Genomic DNA, 17,774 nt, shown 5'->3' on the forward strand with positions numbered 1-17,774 from the left:
CTCCGCATTGGCTGGTCCTGCAAGGTTTTCCTTCCCCCAGTTATCAAAGGAAAGGAAAGAGGCTGGGGGGGGGGGAGAAACTTCTCCTTCCTCGCCAGAGTCACCTGACTTCCGGCTTCACCAGCGGAGATAAAATCGAGGCTTGCAAAGGAGGGAGGGAAGGGGGCCGCTTCGTCCTAATTGTTGTTGTTGTTTAGGCGTGTCCGACTCTTTGTGGCCCCATGGACCAGAGCCGCCGCCTTCAGGATTTCGGGTGAGTGCAAAGCCAGCGGCGGGGAAGGAGGGAAGGGGCTTGGCAAGGGGTGGGGGCTCCAGGATGAGAAGCCCCGGGACGAGGAGAAGAAGAGAAGGGAGGAAAGGAAAGGGAGCTGTTTCTCTTAATGGGGCCTTGAAGGGGGGGGAGGGGTTTCCACTGTGGAAAGAGAGAAGCTTCCTTCTGCCCGGATCTGGTGCAAAGGGAGTCGCAGGGAAGGAGGTGGGAAAAGGGCGAGGGTTGGGCATTGTTGGACAGGTTAAGAATAATGATAATAATAATAATAATAATAATAATAATAATAATAATACCTGCCCATCTGGCTGGGTTTCCCTAGCCACTCTGTGCGGCTTACAACATAGATAAACCATAATAAAACATCAAACGTTAAAAATTTCCCAATACAGTGGTGCCTTGCAAGACGAAATTAATCCGTTCCACGAGTCTCTTCGTCTTGCAGTTTTTTCGTCTTGCGAAGCGCCGCTATTAGCGGCTTAGCGGCTTAGCGCTATTAGCGGCTTAGTGGCTATTAGCGGCTTAGAAAAAGGGGAAAAAAGGGAAAAAACTCGCAAGAACTCGCAAGACGTTTTCGTCTTGCGAAGCAAGCCCATAGGGAAATTCGTCTTGCGAAGCACCTCAAAAACGGAAAAACCCGTTCGTCTAGCAAGTTTTTCGTCTTGAGAGGCATTCGTCTTGCAGGGCACCACTGTACAGAGCTGCCTCCAGATGTCTTCTAAAAGTCAGATAGTTGTTTATTTATTTGAAATTGGAAGGGAGGGCGCCACCAGCGAGAAGACCCTCTGCCTGGTTCCCTGTAGCTTCGCTTCTTGCAGGGAGGGAACTGGCAGAAGACCCTCGGAAGTGAACCTCAATGTACAGCCTTCCTTCTTTCCTTCCTTCCTTCCTTCCTTCCTTCCTTCCTTCCTTCCTTCCTTCCTTCTCTTTAGGCACCAGGCGAAAGCATTCCTCTTCTCCCAGACATTGGGCTCATTAAACAATCTATGGCCTTCACACCTGCATTTGTACGTGCCTAAGGGGGCAGTACAGGGACGCAGGTGGCGCTGTGGGTTAAAGCCTCAGCGCCTAGTGCTTGCCAATCGAAAGGTCGGCGGTTCGAATCCCTGCGGCGGGGTGCGCTCCCGCTGCTCGGTCCCAGCGCCTGCCAACCTAGCAGTTCGAAAGCACCTCCGGGTGCAAGTAGATAAATAGGGACCGCTTACCAGCGGGAAGGTAAACGGCGTTTCCGTGTGCGGCTCTGGCTCCCCAGAGCAGCGATGTCACGCTGGCCACGTGACCCGGAAGTGTCTCCGGACAGCGCTGGCCCCTGGCCTCTTAAGTGAGATGGGCGCACAACCCCAGAGTCTGTCAAGACTGGCCCGTACGGGCAGGGGTACCTTTACCTTTACCTTTAAGGGGGCAGTTGTCGTTTTTTATTTCTTACTGTGCTGTGCATCTCTGATTTTCTATTGTAAGCTGCCCTGTGATCTTCGGAGGAAGGGCAGTATAGAAATGTAAAGAATAGCAGTAAAAATAGATTGCACAATGTCAGACTGTAGCTCACAAAAGCTTAAGCCATAATACATTTATGAGCCTTTATGGGCTGCAGAAGATGAATAAACAGAAGCATAGTTAATCTATGGGCTTCCACCCAACAAGAGACCATGATGACCAGCAACTTGGATATCTTGAAAAAAGGGATTAAGCTGATTTCTGTGCTCTGCCTCGTAGTCCTAGGCAATAATGCTTCTTAATACTATTTTCTGGAAAGCACAGGAGGGCTGTTGGGCTGTTGGGCTGAAATCTTGCTTGCTGGTTTCCCACAGACTTCTGCTTGGCCACTGTGAGAACAGGGTGCTGGACTACATGGGCCTTTACCCAATGCAGCAGGCTCTGTTTAGGTTCTAATATATTGCAATATTTTTCAGTTACATGTTGTTATGTAGTGAAGTTTCACCCTGTTGCTACAATGTTGACAGCCGGCTGCCTATAAAAGCAGGCCGGCTGAGCTGTTTGCAAGTCAGTTCTATTCCAGCTTACAAAATAAAGAGCTGCTTGGAGAAATCGCTGTGTCGTCTGCTATGTCAACCCACAACTTAATACTGGCGACGAGGATGGGATAGATGGACATCAGAGCACAGCCAGATGCGGCCAGCCTCTGAACTGAGCTGAATCACAGAGCTGAATCACAGAGCGAAATCACTGAGCGAAATCACTGGACAGAACCAATTCAGAGCTGACTGTTCTGGCTAGAGCACTGTGTTCCATCCATCGCCCTTCACTCCGGCATCGGAATCATGGCTTCACTTGTGCCTCTATCGCCGTTTGCACCAGCCTCTGAATCATGGGACTCCTACCTCGCTCGGTTCGACTGCTACCTCCAAGCCAACGAACTGACAGATGTATCAAAGGAGCGGAAGCGGGACCTATTCCTCAGCCTCTGTGGGCCTGAGGTGTTTGAGACGGCCCGAGCATTGGTTGCGCCTGAAGCAGTCCAGGCAACACCGTGGGACACAATCCAAGAGAAGCTCCGCAACCACTACGCACCAAAGCCGTCCAAGATTGCTGCCCGCCATGCGTTCTACCACCGGAACCAGGCAGAGGGGGAGTCAATCAACAACTACACCACCGCCCTTCGACAGGCTGCAATGCACTGCGAGTTCAGAGACTTAGACGATGCCCTGATGGATCGAATCGTCTGCGGGGTCTGGGACATCCATCTGCAACGGCGTCTCCTCGCCAAGCCAGACCTCACGCTACAGAAAGCCATTGAGGAGGCTGTGGCCTCAGAAGCTGCTGAACGCTCCGCCCAGGAGATCCGCAAGTCCAGCAGCCCGCGTCTTGCTAGGAAGCCAGTTCCGGTGCATCACGAAGAGGCCAGCAGTGATGAGGCATCCTCCAGTGAAGACGATGACGTGCACCAGACAAAGCGGGAGCGCAGGAAGTTCCAACAGAAGTCCAAGGGCCAACCAGAATGTGCCGGCTGCAGAGGCAACCATTCCCGTGCCAAGTGTCGATTCAGAGACGCCATCTGTAGGAAGTGTTCCAGAAGGGGCCACATCGCTAAGGTCTGCCGATCGGCTCCGTCTGGAAAGTCCAAGTCTTCACTCCAGTCTGCCAAGGAATGTTGTTTCGCTCTCACCAACTGCCGCTGCCCATCTGGAACCACGATTGGCCAAACCGACTTGCCTACGTGACGCAAGCTGAACGTCACGGTGCTCATTGAAGGAGCTCCATGTGACATGGAGATCGACACCGGGTCTGCCCTGTCCATCATGTCTTGGAGCACCATCAAAATACTGGTACCCAGAGTGTCCAAAAGGCAACTCGACTCTCACCGCGTACACCTGAGAGACTACCAGGGAAACGACATTCCTGTGGTAGGCTTTGGCCAGTTCCGGATCGCCTTCAAGGATTTTTCAGGCTTGCTCCGATTGGTGGTGGTCGAAGGTCAGCGGCCAAGCCTCCTAGGGCTAGACTGGTTTGATGCCCTCGGCCTGGAAGTCACCGGCATCAACTGCATCTCTAACACAGAGACTGAGGGTCTGGTCAAAGACTTTGCCGAGGTTTTTGATGGCACCTTGGGGCAATATACAGGTACGCCCATCTCCTTTAGCCTTGATCCACAAGTCGCCCCCATCAAGCTAAAGCCACACCGGGTTCCCTTTGCTCTCAAGGCTAAGGTGGACAAACAACTGGACAAGCTGATTGCCCAAGGAGTTTTGGAGCCCGTTGACCACGCCAAGTGGGAAACCCCCATTGTCACGCCTGTCAAGCCAGACGGGTCGGTGAGAATCTGCGCTGACTACAAGTGCACGATCAACAAGGCACTTCAGCAGCACGCTTACCCGGTTCCTGTTGTCCAACACCTGCTGCATTCCCTGGGTGAGGGTAAGGTATTCGCTAAGCTGGACCTTGCCCAAGCCTATCAACAACTGCCAGTCGATGATGCCACTGCTGAAGCCCAGACGATCGTCACCCACCGAGGGGCATTCCGTTGCCGCCGGTTGCAGTTCTGGGTGAGTGTGGCTCCTGGCATCTTCCAAAGCCTTATGGAGCGTCTCCTGAAGGGCTTTCAGGCGTGGTTCCATATTTTGATGACGTCTTGGTGTCCGCAGACTCACACCAGCAGCTGTTCGAGCGCCTCCATGCCGTGCTGACCAGGTTCCAAGAGGCCGGGCTCAAAGTAAAGAGGGAGAAGTGCCAGATCGCTGTTCCACAGGTAGAGTTCCTGGGCTATCTTATCGACGTCTCTGGCCTCCACCCGACCACATCCAAGATCCGCGCTATCCAGCAGGCCCCCATCCCAAAGAACAAGACGGAGTTGTAGGCGTTCCTGGGGCTGCTGAACTTTTATAACATGTTCCTGCCCCACAAAGCCACAGTGGCTGAGCCTCTTCACCGACTCCTTAGCACAAAGACGCCTTGGGCCTGGGGTCATCGGGAGACGGCGGCCTTCAACGCGGTCAAGGCTCTCCTTTCATCGGACTGTGTGCTGGTACAGTACAGTGAATCCAGGCCGCTGGTCCTTGCCTGTGACGCCTAACCTTTTGGTATCGGTGCTGTCCTTAGTCACCGTTTTCCAGACGGAAGAGAAGCACCGCTCGCCTACTTTTCCAGGACGCTATCTCCGACGGAACGGAATTACAGCCGGCTCGACAAGGAGGCACTGGCACTTGTGGCTGGAGTGAAGATGTTCCATGAATACCTCTATGGCAGGACTTTTGACCTCATCACTGACCACAAGCCACTCCTGGGCCTCCTCGCCGGTGATCGTCCAACTCCACCGGTCCTCTCGCCACGCATGCTGCGATGGACTGTTTTCCTGGCTGCCTACCACTACCGGCTCGTCCATCGCCCGGGGAAATCGATGGGCCATGCCGACGCCCTCAGCCGTTGCCCTCTTCCAGCATTTGTGGAAGACCCGGCTCCATCTTCATCGCTCCTCCTGATTGAGGATCTTCCGGCAGCGCCTGTATCGGCTGCCACTGTGGCCTCTGCGTCTGCCCAGGATCGCACCATCAGCCGGGTGCTCAACTGGGTGTGGAGGGGGTGGCCACAAGGGCCTTTTGCATCGGAGTTCCACCCCTTCGCAACCAGACAACACAAACTCTCGGCTCATCGCGGCTGTCTGCTGTGGGGAGACCGCGTCGTGATTCCCCAGGGACTCCGTCAGTGCGTCCTGGAGGCTCTGCACGTTGGCCACCCGGGAATTGTCAAAATGAAGGCGTTGGCTTGGTGTTATGTCTGGTGGCCAAATATGGACGATGCCATCACTGCCTGGGTGTCCGCCTGTCAAGCGTGCCAAGAGTCGAGACCTGGGACACACCTGGGAGACGCCAAAGACACCCTGGTCAAGGGTGCACATCAATCTGGCTGGCCCCTTTCACGGCCGGACCTTTATGGTAGTGGTGGACGCCTATTCCAAATGGCTGGAGGTGGCCCTGATGCCCTCCACCATTACCGAGGCTGTCATCCGGGTTCTGCGAGGCCTGTTTGCAACGCATGGGTGTCCTGATGTCCTTGTCTCCGACAACGGACCGCAGTTCACGTCAGGCACATTTGAGCGGTATCTTTTGGGACTGGGCATCCGCCATGCCCTAACGGCACCCTTTCATCCATCCAGCAACGGGCAAGCGGAGAGAATGGTGTGCTCAGCAAAAGAGGCACTGGCGCGCCTGGACCGGGGAGACTGGCATGAGCGGGTTGCCGAATACTTGTTCGTGCAACACATCACCCCTCATGCGGCCACAGGGCGGAGTCCTGCAGAACTGCTTATGGGCCGCCGCCTCAGGTCACGGCTCGACCGGCTACACCCGGACTTTGCCGTCGCTGAACCCCCAGGCTGTGCCAACGTGCCACGGTCATTTGTCCCAGGAAACCAGGTCTTTGCCCGGAACTATGTGGGGGACATTCCTTGGGTGCCAGCCACAGTAGTGGGAGTCACTGGACCTCGCTCGTACCAGGTGGCACTCGAAGACGGACGCTTGTGGCGCCAGCACATAGACCAGCTTAGGAGCAGGGTTGGGGACTTGGACACTACCGTGGTGCCCCCATCTGCGCCTGTGGGTCCAGAAGAGACACTTACAGATAGCGAGGCTCCACCTACACCTCCCTCGCAAATTGCCAGTGTGGAGCCGAACCAAGCCACTTCAGAGAGTCTGCCAGACTTACCACAGACTCAGACCACTCCACTTGCGGAGGCTCCACCCACAGCAGCGGATCCAGGATTTGGTTTCAACGCCACCTAGGGTCGCACCACAGCCTCAGCAAGAACTGTGTGGTCCTCCGGACTTGGCTACCAGTCGCCGGCGGTCTGGCAGAGTTTCCAAGCGCCCAACTTATTTAAAGGACTATGTTGTTGGTGTTGATTTGTAGCATCCAAGTGCACAGCGGAATGATGAGGAATACGTGCCAACATGCTCTATATTGCTTTATTTACATTTCAAAGCTGGTAGATTACAGAAAACCATCTTGTCTCTGCCGGAGCAGAAAACTGCATCCTCTCTCCTCTGAAGCTCAGAGAGAATCACACTGTGTGAGAGAACAGTGAAAAACAGGAAACCAGTGTACGTCACATCCAGTCTCCTTTTCCCGTGGGAAAACTCCAACAGTAACTCTGTGGAATGTAAACATTGTCTTGTGACAAGCCTTTCGCTGCACAGTGAAGAGAGCAGAAACCAACATCCTCCCCCTTTCTGTGAACACCACTGGGCAGCGTGTTCGTACAATATCAGTACAAACCCAACTTCTGCACATAGGTACAGTGTTGATCCCTTGATACAATCTTGGACAATACATCAGCAGGAATTTCATTACCTGGCATATAGGACACCGTTACGAGTCCCTTCTGAATACGTTCCCTAGCATGTTGCAACTTCAATTGCAAGTGCTTCGTGCTTTGCTTACAACCTTCAGAATTTAGCAAAGCCAAACATGCTTTGTTGTCCTGGTAAACCTGGATTGGACATTTGACAGGAATTTTCATGTCTTTGCACAATTGTAACAACCATTCACAATCCTTAAGTGAATAAGACAGTGCATTCAGTTCAGCTTCACAAGTACTTAAGCTAACTGTTGTTTGCTTCTTGCATGACCAATCAAAAAGAGCCTGATTGTACATGTAGCAAACTCCAGACGTACTTTTCCTGTCTGTAGTGTCACTTCCAAAACTTGCATCTGCAAATATCTCAAGACCACCAGACTTCTGATTGTTAAATCTCAGTCTGTAATGCATAGTGCCTTTCAAATACCGCGCTATGCGTTTCAGAGCTTTCCAATCCTTAACAGTAGGATTGTTGACTTGTCTGCTTAGCAAATTACAGCTAACAGCAATGTCTGGTCTTGAACATCTGGCAATGAAGTTTAGCTTGCCTAGCACACTTCTGTACAGTGTAGTGTCAGAAAATGCTTCTTCAGTGTCATCTACCTGATAACCTGTTATCATCGGTGTGTCTACAGGGTTAGCATCCATCAGGTTTAGTTTGCCTAACACATCAGCAATTTTCCGTGACTGGTGTACTAGAATGTTACCATCTTGATCTCTCTCTATTTCCAGAGATAGGTAGTTGTTTACCTCACCAAGATCTTTCATGTCAAAGTATTCTTTCAGTTGAGCTAGGGCGTTATTGTACATTGTGACATCTTTCCAAAAGAATAAAAGATCATCAACATAAAACAAACAATACAGTTTCTTTTGCCCCTCCTCTTTGACAAATACACATGGATCAGCTTTCCCTTGCTTAAAACCTAGAGAAAACAATACCTCAGTGAGTTTTGTGTGCCAACACCGTGCACTTTGTTTGAGACCATAAAGGGACTTTTTCAGAGCACAAACAAATCCCTGTTTTACCTGTACGCCATCAGGTGGAAGCATATAAAGTGATTCATTTAGAGATCCGTACAGAAAAGCTGTATTCACATCGTGGTGACTAATGTGTAGATTCTCCTCTGCAGCTAGCTTGAGCATAAGCCTAATGCTCTCATACCTCACTGTGGGTGAGTAGGTCTCGTGATAGTCTTCACCTGGTACCTGTGCAAAACCTCTGGCTACCAATCTGGCTTTGTGTCTGACTATCTTGCCATTTTGATCAGTCTTCGCTTTGAAGACCCATTTGCTTCCAAGCAGTTTCATTCCTGGAACTACTGGAACAAGTTCCCATGTTTTGTTCCTTTCCAAGGAATCAAGCTCAGCCTTCATGGCATTTAACCATGGCTCAGCTTCCTTTGAATCCAAATCCTGGATTTCTTGGAAACTTGAAGGTTCAAATACCTTCTTGGAGCTTTTAACAGCTGTTACTGCTATCTTAGCAAATTCATCAGCAAATCTCTTTGGAGGTCTGCCTTTTGTGGCCCTTTGTGACCTGCGAATTAGCCTTAAGTCTTCAACACTCTCCTCTTCCTTCTTAGGAGAAAAGCGACCTATTGTGAACAATGGTTCCTCCAATTCTTGATCAGAACTTTCAGAGGGTCGCATAGAGGCTTTCGCACTCTTGAAATCCTCTGAATCACCTGATTCAGTTTCAGACTCAGAATCAGAACTTTCATCAGTGGGTGTGGGTTGTTGTGGTTGCTTTTGACTATCCTCAGTCTCATCACTGTCATCAGGATAACATTGGAAAATTCCCACATTCTCCCCCCACTTGGCATTGTACTCAACACTTCTTGTGAGCTTAATGGTCTTAGAGTCAGTCATCCTTATTCTGTAAGAACCTTTCTCATAACCTAGAAAGATACCATGCAAACCACGCTTGTCTAACTTGGAGTTTTGTGGTGAGTGAACCCACATGTCAGAACCAAAAATTTTCATGTGTTTGATGTATGGCTTCTTGCCAAACATCTTCTCATAGGGGGTACAACCAATCGCTGAAGATAACCTGCGATTATAACTGTAAGTGAAACATGAGAGAGCTTCGGCCCAATAACTCTCTGGAAGATTTGCATCATGTAGCAAGGTTTTTAACCCTTGAAGCAATGTTTGATTTGCTCGTTCTGCAAGTCCATTCTGCCATGGCGAGCGAGGACTAGACAAATCGTGTTGAATTCCTTTCTCAGTCAGAAAAGCTTCAAACTGCTGAGAAGTGAATTCCCCCCCGCGATCTGTGAAAAGAATTTTTACCTTCTTACCATGCACATTTCCCAACCAAGCACAGAATTCCTTGAACCTAGGAAAAGCCTCTGATTTCTGCTTAAGATTGTACACATGAATATACCTGGAAAATGCATCAATGAGAACCATGAAGTACCTATTACCACCCAAAGAGGGCGCTAGTGGTCCAACCAAATCAGCATGAATAATTTGGTATGGTTCTGTAGCTTGCCTACTAGACACCTTACCTTTCGCAGCCATTTTTACCTTGTTTGCTGCGCATGCCTTACACTTCATGTGGTACCTGCAGGGTTTAATGGTCATACCTTCAACCAAGGCAGGCATTTTAGATACTGCCTCAAAACCCAAATGTCCAAATTTTCGATGAAAATCATGAATACATTCTGCATGCAAACTTTCGTTAGAACCTGCAATGCAACAAGTGTCATCCTGCACAACATCATCATAATACAAAACATATAAACGATCAACATATTCAGCATACAATACATAATCATTTTTCTTTGTGATGATGCACCTTTTGTTCTTAAAGGAAACGTCAATGTTCCGCTCATTCAGCTGTCCAACGCTGAGCAGATTATGTTTGGCATCTGGAACATAAAGTACATTCTTTATCGATAAGTCCAAACTGTGAAGAACAACAGTTCCGTAGCCTTTACTGGGAATTGTGTGGTCATCCGCCTGGTGAATCGCACCTTCCTGCGGTGTAAAAGACACGAACAGTCGCTTATCGTTGCACATGTGATGCGTTGCCGCTGAATCAACAACGAAGAAAGATCTAGACGTCTTCTGGACCTCTGCAACTTTTGGAGTGAAGCGTGAGACCATTGCTTTGGGCTGCGTTGTCCTGGACACCGGACCTTTGCCTCTGCTTTGGCCTTTTCCACGCGATGAGCTTTCGCTGCGCTGCTCTGTCTTGGCCCTGGGATATTTGCATTCCCTCTTCATATGGCCTAGACGTCCACAGGAGTAGCATTTCACTGCCTTCAAAGCTTTGGCGCCATCTGGTGGTTCCACTGCACTCTGGGATGACGTCTGTGAAGACTCCCCCTTACCCATGCAGCTATCACCCTGGCAATCTGCTTCATTTTGAATCATGGCAGTATCACAGGCTACTCTGAGCTGAGCATGTGGCTGATTGGCATCAGATTCTCCACTTGCATCAGCCAGCCTTTTGCAGCTAGCCATCTTATGCAGCTTGTTAAAATAAAACATAGTAGATTCAGCTTCTGTCCTCAAGTGAGCCTCTCTCAAAGCGCCCCAAATTTCTCTGGCTGAGGTCTTATCACGCAATAGACAGAGCTCTTCTGGGGATACTATCAATGTAAGAGTTCCCCTTGCTTTGGAATCTTTAGCCTTCCATGCATCTGTAACTGGAGCTGGGGGGGTGTCTGTAATTACCTCAAACAGACCCTCTTTCCGCAGAATAGCCTCTGCATAGATAACCCAGTCCACGTAGTTCTTCTTATTGAGCTTGGGAATCCCACAAGCATCCTGAAGGGCCATCATGACTCTGGCATTAGCCTTCTGCATCATCTCTGCTGCTTTAAACAAGCTGCTTTATACAAGCTGCGTCTCTGCTGCTTCAAGCCTCATTCCAAAGGCAAGTTCAAAAGAGCTTTCTCTCTGCCCTAAATCATGCTGCGTCACTTCTGTTATCAGCAGCTGCTTCAGCCCAAAAGTTACTTTCGATTTCGCCAGCATAGCCATAGCCGCTGCCTGTTTCCGGCAAACGGACATAAAAGTTCAAAGTCCAGCCATAAAGCCATTAAATAGAAGCTGGCAGGCTGCCCGGAGCAGTAGCACATACCTCATCAATCATCTTGACGCGCAGATCAGATAGCGTCCGATCCGACCCTTTGCATTCCGATCCTTTTTGCCGGCATCAGATGACTGCGTCTTTCTTCTGGGCCCATAACCAAAATGTTGATTTGTAGCATCCAAGTGCACAGCGGAATGATGAGGAATACGTGCCAACATGCTCTATATTGCTTTATTTACATTTCAAAGCTGGTAGATTACAGAAAACCATCTTGTCTCTGCCGGAGCAGAAAACTGCATCCTCTCTCCTCTGAAGCTCAGAGAGAATCACACTGTGTGAGAGAACAGTGAAAAACAGGAAACCAGTGTACGTCACATCCAGTCTCCTTTTCCCGTGGGAAAACTCCAACAGTAACTCTGTGGAATGTAAACATTGTCTTGTGACAAGCCTTTCGCTGCACAGTGAAGAGAGCAGAAACCAACAGTTGGACAGGTATCACTGTTGGTCTAAGTATGGGAAATGTAACCGATACGCTTTTGTGCCTAATTGAACCATTACGTGCAGTGCTGTATATAAGGAAACCATTACGATTGTAACTAACGCCTTATCTCGGTGGGGAGGGGTGTTATGTAGTGAAGTTTCAACCTGGGCCAGCAGGGGGATACTGTAGATAGTTTTCCCTCAGCTCTGTAGATAGTTTTCACTCAGGTCCATGTCAGTTATTTTAGGCGGGAAACTCTGGGTTGTTGTTGCTACAATGTTGAGAGCCGGCTGCCTATAAAAGCAGGCCGGCTGAGCTGTTTGCAAGTCAGTTCTATTCCAGCTTACAAAATAAAGAGCTGCTTGGAGAAATTGCTGTGTCGTCTGCTATGTCAACCCACAACTTAACACATGTGGCATAAGAGCACTTCAGTTTTACTTCTTACTCATAGGAGAGACTTCTATTGGAGCCTGAGATCATTTCCTCACTTGAAAAATAAAAGGACAGAGATGTGTCTTATTAGCCAGTTCCACCGTAGATCTTTACTATAAAATGATGCTGCTCTCTTATGTGTGAATGGAGTGATCATGGGTTTCTCTTGCCATTATCTCATCTGCATTCCTAAAAATTTGGAATATGGAGATAGTTGAAAATGGAGAGGGAGTGAAAATAAGAGAAGGTGCACATGGGGGTTGACGTGTGTTCAGATTCATTTATTGTCTTTCCTAAAAGTATAACAGGATTCTCCCTCTGCCCCAAACAGGTGAGGAAGATGATGGTCAGAATTCTACGGAGAGGTTTGTGAAATCAGTGGGAAGAGCAGAGAAGCCATTTAAATGCAGGGAATGTGGAATGTGCTTTAGTCACTGTGGAAAAATGAGGATACACCGACGAATTAACACGGGGGAGAAACCATTAAATGTATTGAATGTGGAAAGAGCTTTGGTCAAAACGGAGACCTTAGAATACATCAACGAACTCACACGGGGGAGAAACCATTTAAATGCATTGAATGTGGAACGAGCTTCAGTCAAAGTGGAGGCCTTAGGAAACATCAGCTAACTCACACAGGGGGGAAACCACAGATGTAGGGAATGTGGAAAGAGCTTAAGACGGAGTGGAGACCTTAATATTCCTAAGCAAATTCACACAGATTAAAAACCATATAAATGTATGCAACGTTGCACTCGATGTTCACTATTTAATTTACGTCAAGAAACTCATAAAGGCAGAAATCAATTTTAAATACATGGAACCTGTATTTAAAAAGTGTGGGACTAGGCCGGGGCCGAGGGGGGAGAGAAGGGTAGAGAAGTAGAGGGGATGCTTTTTTCGTGCAAGGCTAGTTCGTGTTTCTCCCGAGTACGCGCGTGTAATCAGTGAGCGTGCATTTAGCAGGAGAGCGTCCCTTTGTCTCGGCACGTAAGATGCTTCAGGAGGCCCGAGAGCGAAGCGTGTGTATCGCACATGTACTGTGAGAGCAATGGTGGAGGAATAGCAAATAACTGTCAGGGTGCTTAAAAGGAGGCTGTCGTTTCGTGGGGGGAGGAGAGTTTTAGTGACGCTGAACAGGAAGAGCCAAGCGCACCTACAGGATACATGTGCTTGCTACTCTGAGTTTGAAGATGGGCAGTGGGAGTGGCACATGATTCTGCTGAAAGTAGATCTAGGGAAGATTAAGTTAATTGCAACCTTAAACACACTTGGGTCCCATTAAAGAGGCTGCTCATGAGGCCGGAGGAACATCGCCCGGCTGTGAGGTGTAAAGTCCACCACTCCCTGCAAGGTCTTTTCCACCTGGCCAAAGGGGTGGGGCCCAGACTCGCCCAGCTCTACCATGTTAAATATGAATTCTGTGGTCGACCTTTGTACTGTTTTATTTTGAAATCTTTAAGATAATATTTTTGTTTTCTGTTATGTTGCTTTGACTGTATATTCTATATTTCACATTTTTCAGGTTGTTTTATTTATGTTTTATTGATTTAATGTGCTGTGAACCGCTTTGAGGTTTTTCTTGAAAATATAAAGTGGAATAGAAATTAAATAAAAAAAGTTTCGAGCAGGGAGATCCAACATGGGGTTGCTCAGAGGTTTGGCAACAACGCCCATAAGCCTCAGCCTGTATGGCCAAGGTTGATGGGGGTTGTATTTCAAAAGCTCAAGGGTGGAAAATCTCACGTTTCTTATAACTTTTCATTATGAATAATTATAGGTAAAACTTTTGTTGATATAGAGCTCATTTTTGGGCTTCCAGGAACAGCTAGTCACTTCTGCTTTATAAACAAACCCAAATATAATGACACACTTTACTTTAATTTTTTTTAAAAAAATAATATTTATTGAAATTTCCAAATATAACAGAAAAAAGAAAAAGAAAAAAAGAACAAAAGAACATTTACTTTTAGGCCTTATTTTCAGTAACGTCTTTCCAGGACTTCCCCACCTCACCCCCTCTTATATTCCAATTCCATTACATTAGTTCAGCAAGTTCTTACCCCAAATTTTATGCTTATTATCATTGACCCAGTGTTAAAAATATTTTCCCCCCCCTAAAATCGACCCCTGTTCCCTTCCACGAGTTCCCCTCTTTAATACGCAGAGCAAAATGAAATAAAAAAAAATAAAGAACAAAGTATAATTTTACACCCTTTGGATTCCAAATTTCCCTCCCCCCTTTCCCGGTTATGATCCCCAATGTCCATCAATGTCTGCTGTCAACCTGGAGACCCCACATCTATGTCCAAATCTCTCTCTGCTCCACTTTGCCGTCTTTTTGATAGTCTTTGCCATCTTTTTAGTAGTCTTTAGTTTCGAACACCAAATCTTGGAAGGACTCTATTTTAAGAAGGTCCATTTTTTCCATCCAGATCTCTATATTTAAGAGTAAAACTCAAATTTTATTTCTTAGTCCATTTAAATCTGAATGTCCCAAATGTTCCCACTTCCAGCTTTGTCCAATTCTTGTTGTTCTCTTTCCTCACTTTCCACTGGTTTCTTTTCCTGTTCCACTGCAAAAACGTTCTAATTCCAAAAGCTTCTAATTCCTCTACAGAGGCTTTATTTGTTCAGGAACAAAAACTTGCGTCAAGTCCCTTCCATTCTTCAATAGATAGATCTATTGTCTCCTTTAGTGTAGAGACCTCTGTAGACAAAATAATGTTTCATTTCTGCAGTTTTCCCAGGAGATAAAAAGCCCCATTCAATTCCATGCGTAATTTTCCACTTGTAGCAGTTCTTGTAGTGTCCGAAGCCCCCACTAGAGGGATTATGGTAACTCAGTTTCCTTCCAGATCACACCCAAAAGTCAAAGTAACTTGTTATCCCTTGTTTTCAACAATTTATATCGAAATTGTAACAAATATAACCGGCAAAGTCATTGTAACAAAGTTCTCTTTTTATTCTTCAACTTTGACAGCTACTTTGACAGCTGTCAAAACTTCTATGTCTCCTCACCAGGCACTCTCTCGGATCACTCCCGGTTCCCGGGGGGGGTTACACTTTAGCTCACACATTCCACTTTTCTCCTCCAGCACAATCTTGTAGTTTTCCATCGTGAAATTAATAACTTTATCAATAAAAAGTAGACCCTTCTCTCGATCTTAGTTGTCAGGTCCTTGCTTTAAATCCTCTACAACAGGGGGGAGACGGACTTCCTTTTTGCACCTCCCCCGCTCGTTCCAGATTTATAAATTTTTTCCCCCCTTTTAAATCCGATTTCCCAATTACTCACGGGTTATTCTTTTTAGTCCAAATTTTCAATGGAAGAAGTCAGCGCTCTCCGTCAAATGGCATGCGTCTTCACTCGGCAGGGGAAGCGGAGGACTCATAGCACCACACCACCCCCCGTCCCCCACTCCGGAGCCTTTAAAAAGGCTCCTTCGTGGGTCGGGGGGCACAAACGGTGCCCGCCGAGTCACCAAGTCCATGGGTTTCAGCGCCCATGGTTTTTGAGGGTCCCCGCGTCGCCGGCGCGGTAGGACCCAGCCCCTGCCGAGCAGGCTCCCTCCAGAGCTCGGAGGGAGTCCGCCATTCGGCGATGGCGCCAACCCGGAAGTCGACACACTTTACTTTAAAAGCAGATTTAAGAACAGAGATAAACAAAACCTTTTTAAAAAATCTTTTTACTTTACAAACCATAATTTTGTCAATCCAAGATCTGCTCTTCATATGTATAAAAATACTTTGTTAACAATGAGATACCAAAATAATAATAAAAAATCTGCAATAAAACATTATCAGCATTTAAAAAGAAATGCCAGTGGGATGTTCAAGGCATTGAGTTACAAATTAAGGCAAAGATCAACCATTGCTAGGTAGACCCAGGAGACTTAATCCTAGAATCAACCCCTGCCCCCCACAGCCTGCTTTTGACTGTAAATGTATTTGATTCAAAGGTCACATAAATCATCATGATTTTTTCCTCATTGATTCTGATGGGCGGGAGGGAGTTAAAAGTCACCCCATGGAGGTATATATGGGTCTGAGTGGCAGGTGATCCACTGCCAGACCGCCATCTTGACAAGAATCTTTCTCAAGGCCTTGTCTGCAAGAGGACGGGCAATGAATTCTGATTGACTGCTTGGAACAGAAATGTATTTGGGAGACACCGCTGAAGAGAAAAAGGGAAAAAACTCACAGCCCACTCCACAAATTATCCAGGCTGCTATGTGGAAGAAATGCATTTTCCCACCTTCCCTTGAAACAGCCTTGCCCTACAATGCTGTGTCACAAGCTGCCCTTGGGAATGGTCCCACATCTCAGAAGGCAGGCAGTGGGGACGAGTGCTGTGTTTCCCTGGGAGGAACACAATGGCACTGGAGGCTGCTGGGCAAAATGGCCCCCGTGGACTCCATTGTGTGTGTTCCCACTTACCTCCTGATTGCTTGCCTTCTCCCTCGAGGGCCACATCCACACCACATTTAAATCAGTCTAGTACCCCTTCAGTCAGTCATGGCTTCCCCCAAAGCATTCTGGGAGTTGTAGTTTGCTGAGAGGAGACTCCCTGTTCCCCTCCCAGAGAGATAATACGTAGAGTGGCTTCACTGCCTATTCCTTGTCACAGAGAACTTGGTGAATTGTAACTCTTTGAGGGAAATAAGGGTTGCCATGGTTGAAGACTTGATTTCCTCTTCTCTTCTCTCCCCCCCCAGCAATATAGCTTCTATAGTTTCTATAGACTACATATGGTAGAGATATTTAAAATGAGAGTCCTCATAAGGACTCTTTTTTGCTCTTCAAAATATGGCAACCATACCTAACAGCTCCAAGCAACCTTAACAAACTACAGCTCCCAAAATTCTTTGGGGGAAGCCATGACTGTTTAAAGTAGTATACAGTGGTACCACTTGCCCCCTTGAACCGTGCCCGTCCTGGCTGATTAGAGCATGTCCAGACGAGGTGCGGGCCCCCCTGGATGAGATCATTAACCAGTCCCTTGGTATGTGGACTTTCCCAGGGGAGTTGAAGGAAGCAGTGGTGCATCTATTCTTAAAGAAAACATCTCTAGATCCTTTAGATCTATCCAATTACCACCCGGTTTCAAATCTTCCATACCTGTGTAAAGTAATTGAGAGAGTACCGTAGTTGCCGAACAGCTTGGTAGGTTTCTGGATGAAACATAGGCTCTGGACCCATTTCAGTCCGTCTTTCACCCTGGTCACAGGACCGAGACGGCTTTGGTTGCCCTAACATGATCTCCATTGACAGCTGGGTCGGGCCTGCTGATTCTCTTAGCCTTCGGCATGATCAATCACGAACCTTTGGACCACCGCCTTGCCGACGTAGGGATTCAGAGCACAGTCCGACAATGGCTGCTCTCCTTTATCTCAGGTCGGGGACAGAGGGTGGCGCTAGGGAGGGAGTGGTCAGTGCGGCACTCCTTGGTGTGTGGAGTCCCACAGGGTGCAATCCTTTCTCTGATGCTTTTTAATATCTTTTATGTTCCCCCTTACCCAGATTCTCCAGAGCTTTGGGCTGGGTTGTCATCAATATGCTGATGACAGCCAGCTTTATCTGTTGATGGACGGCCGCCCTGACTTGGCCCCGGACACACTGACTAGATGCTTGGAAGCTGTGGCTGGATGGCTGCGTGGGAGCCGGTTGAAGTTAAATCATTCAAAGACAGAGGTCTTCTGGCTGGGTCGGGACAACATAGGGTTGGGGGCCCAACTCC

The 17,774-nt window shown here is 48.0% G+C and overlaps 1 protein-coding gene across 1 annotated transcript in view; it reads left to right on the top strand.

Annotated features, from left to right (window-relative positions):
• The first annotated feature begins 237 nt into the window (after positions 1 to 237).
• The window catches only part of LOC307208034 (uncharacterized protein), a 139,766-nt gene continuing 122,229 nt past the window's right edge, over positions 238 to 17,774 (top strand). The window contains exon 1 of the mRNA XM_079962344.1: positions 238 to 253. The gene's annotated coding sequence lies outside the window, so the exon portion shown is untranslated. The remainder of the gene's footprint in view (positions 254 to 17,774) is intronic.

Source organism: Podarcis cretensis (assembly GCF_951804945.1).
Source record: "Podarcis cretensis genome assembly, chromosome: 2".
In the NCBI taxonomy this organism is placed as follows: Eukaryota; Metazoa; Chordata; class Lepidosauria; order Squamata; family Lacertidae; genus Podarcis; species Podarcis cretensis.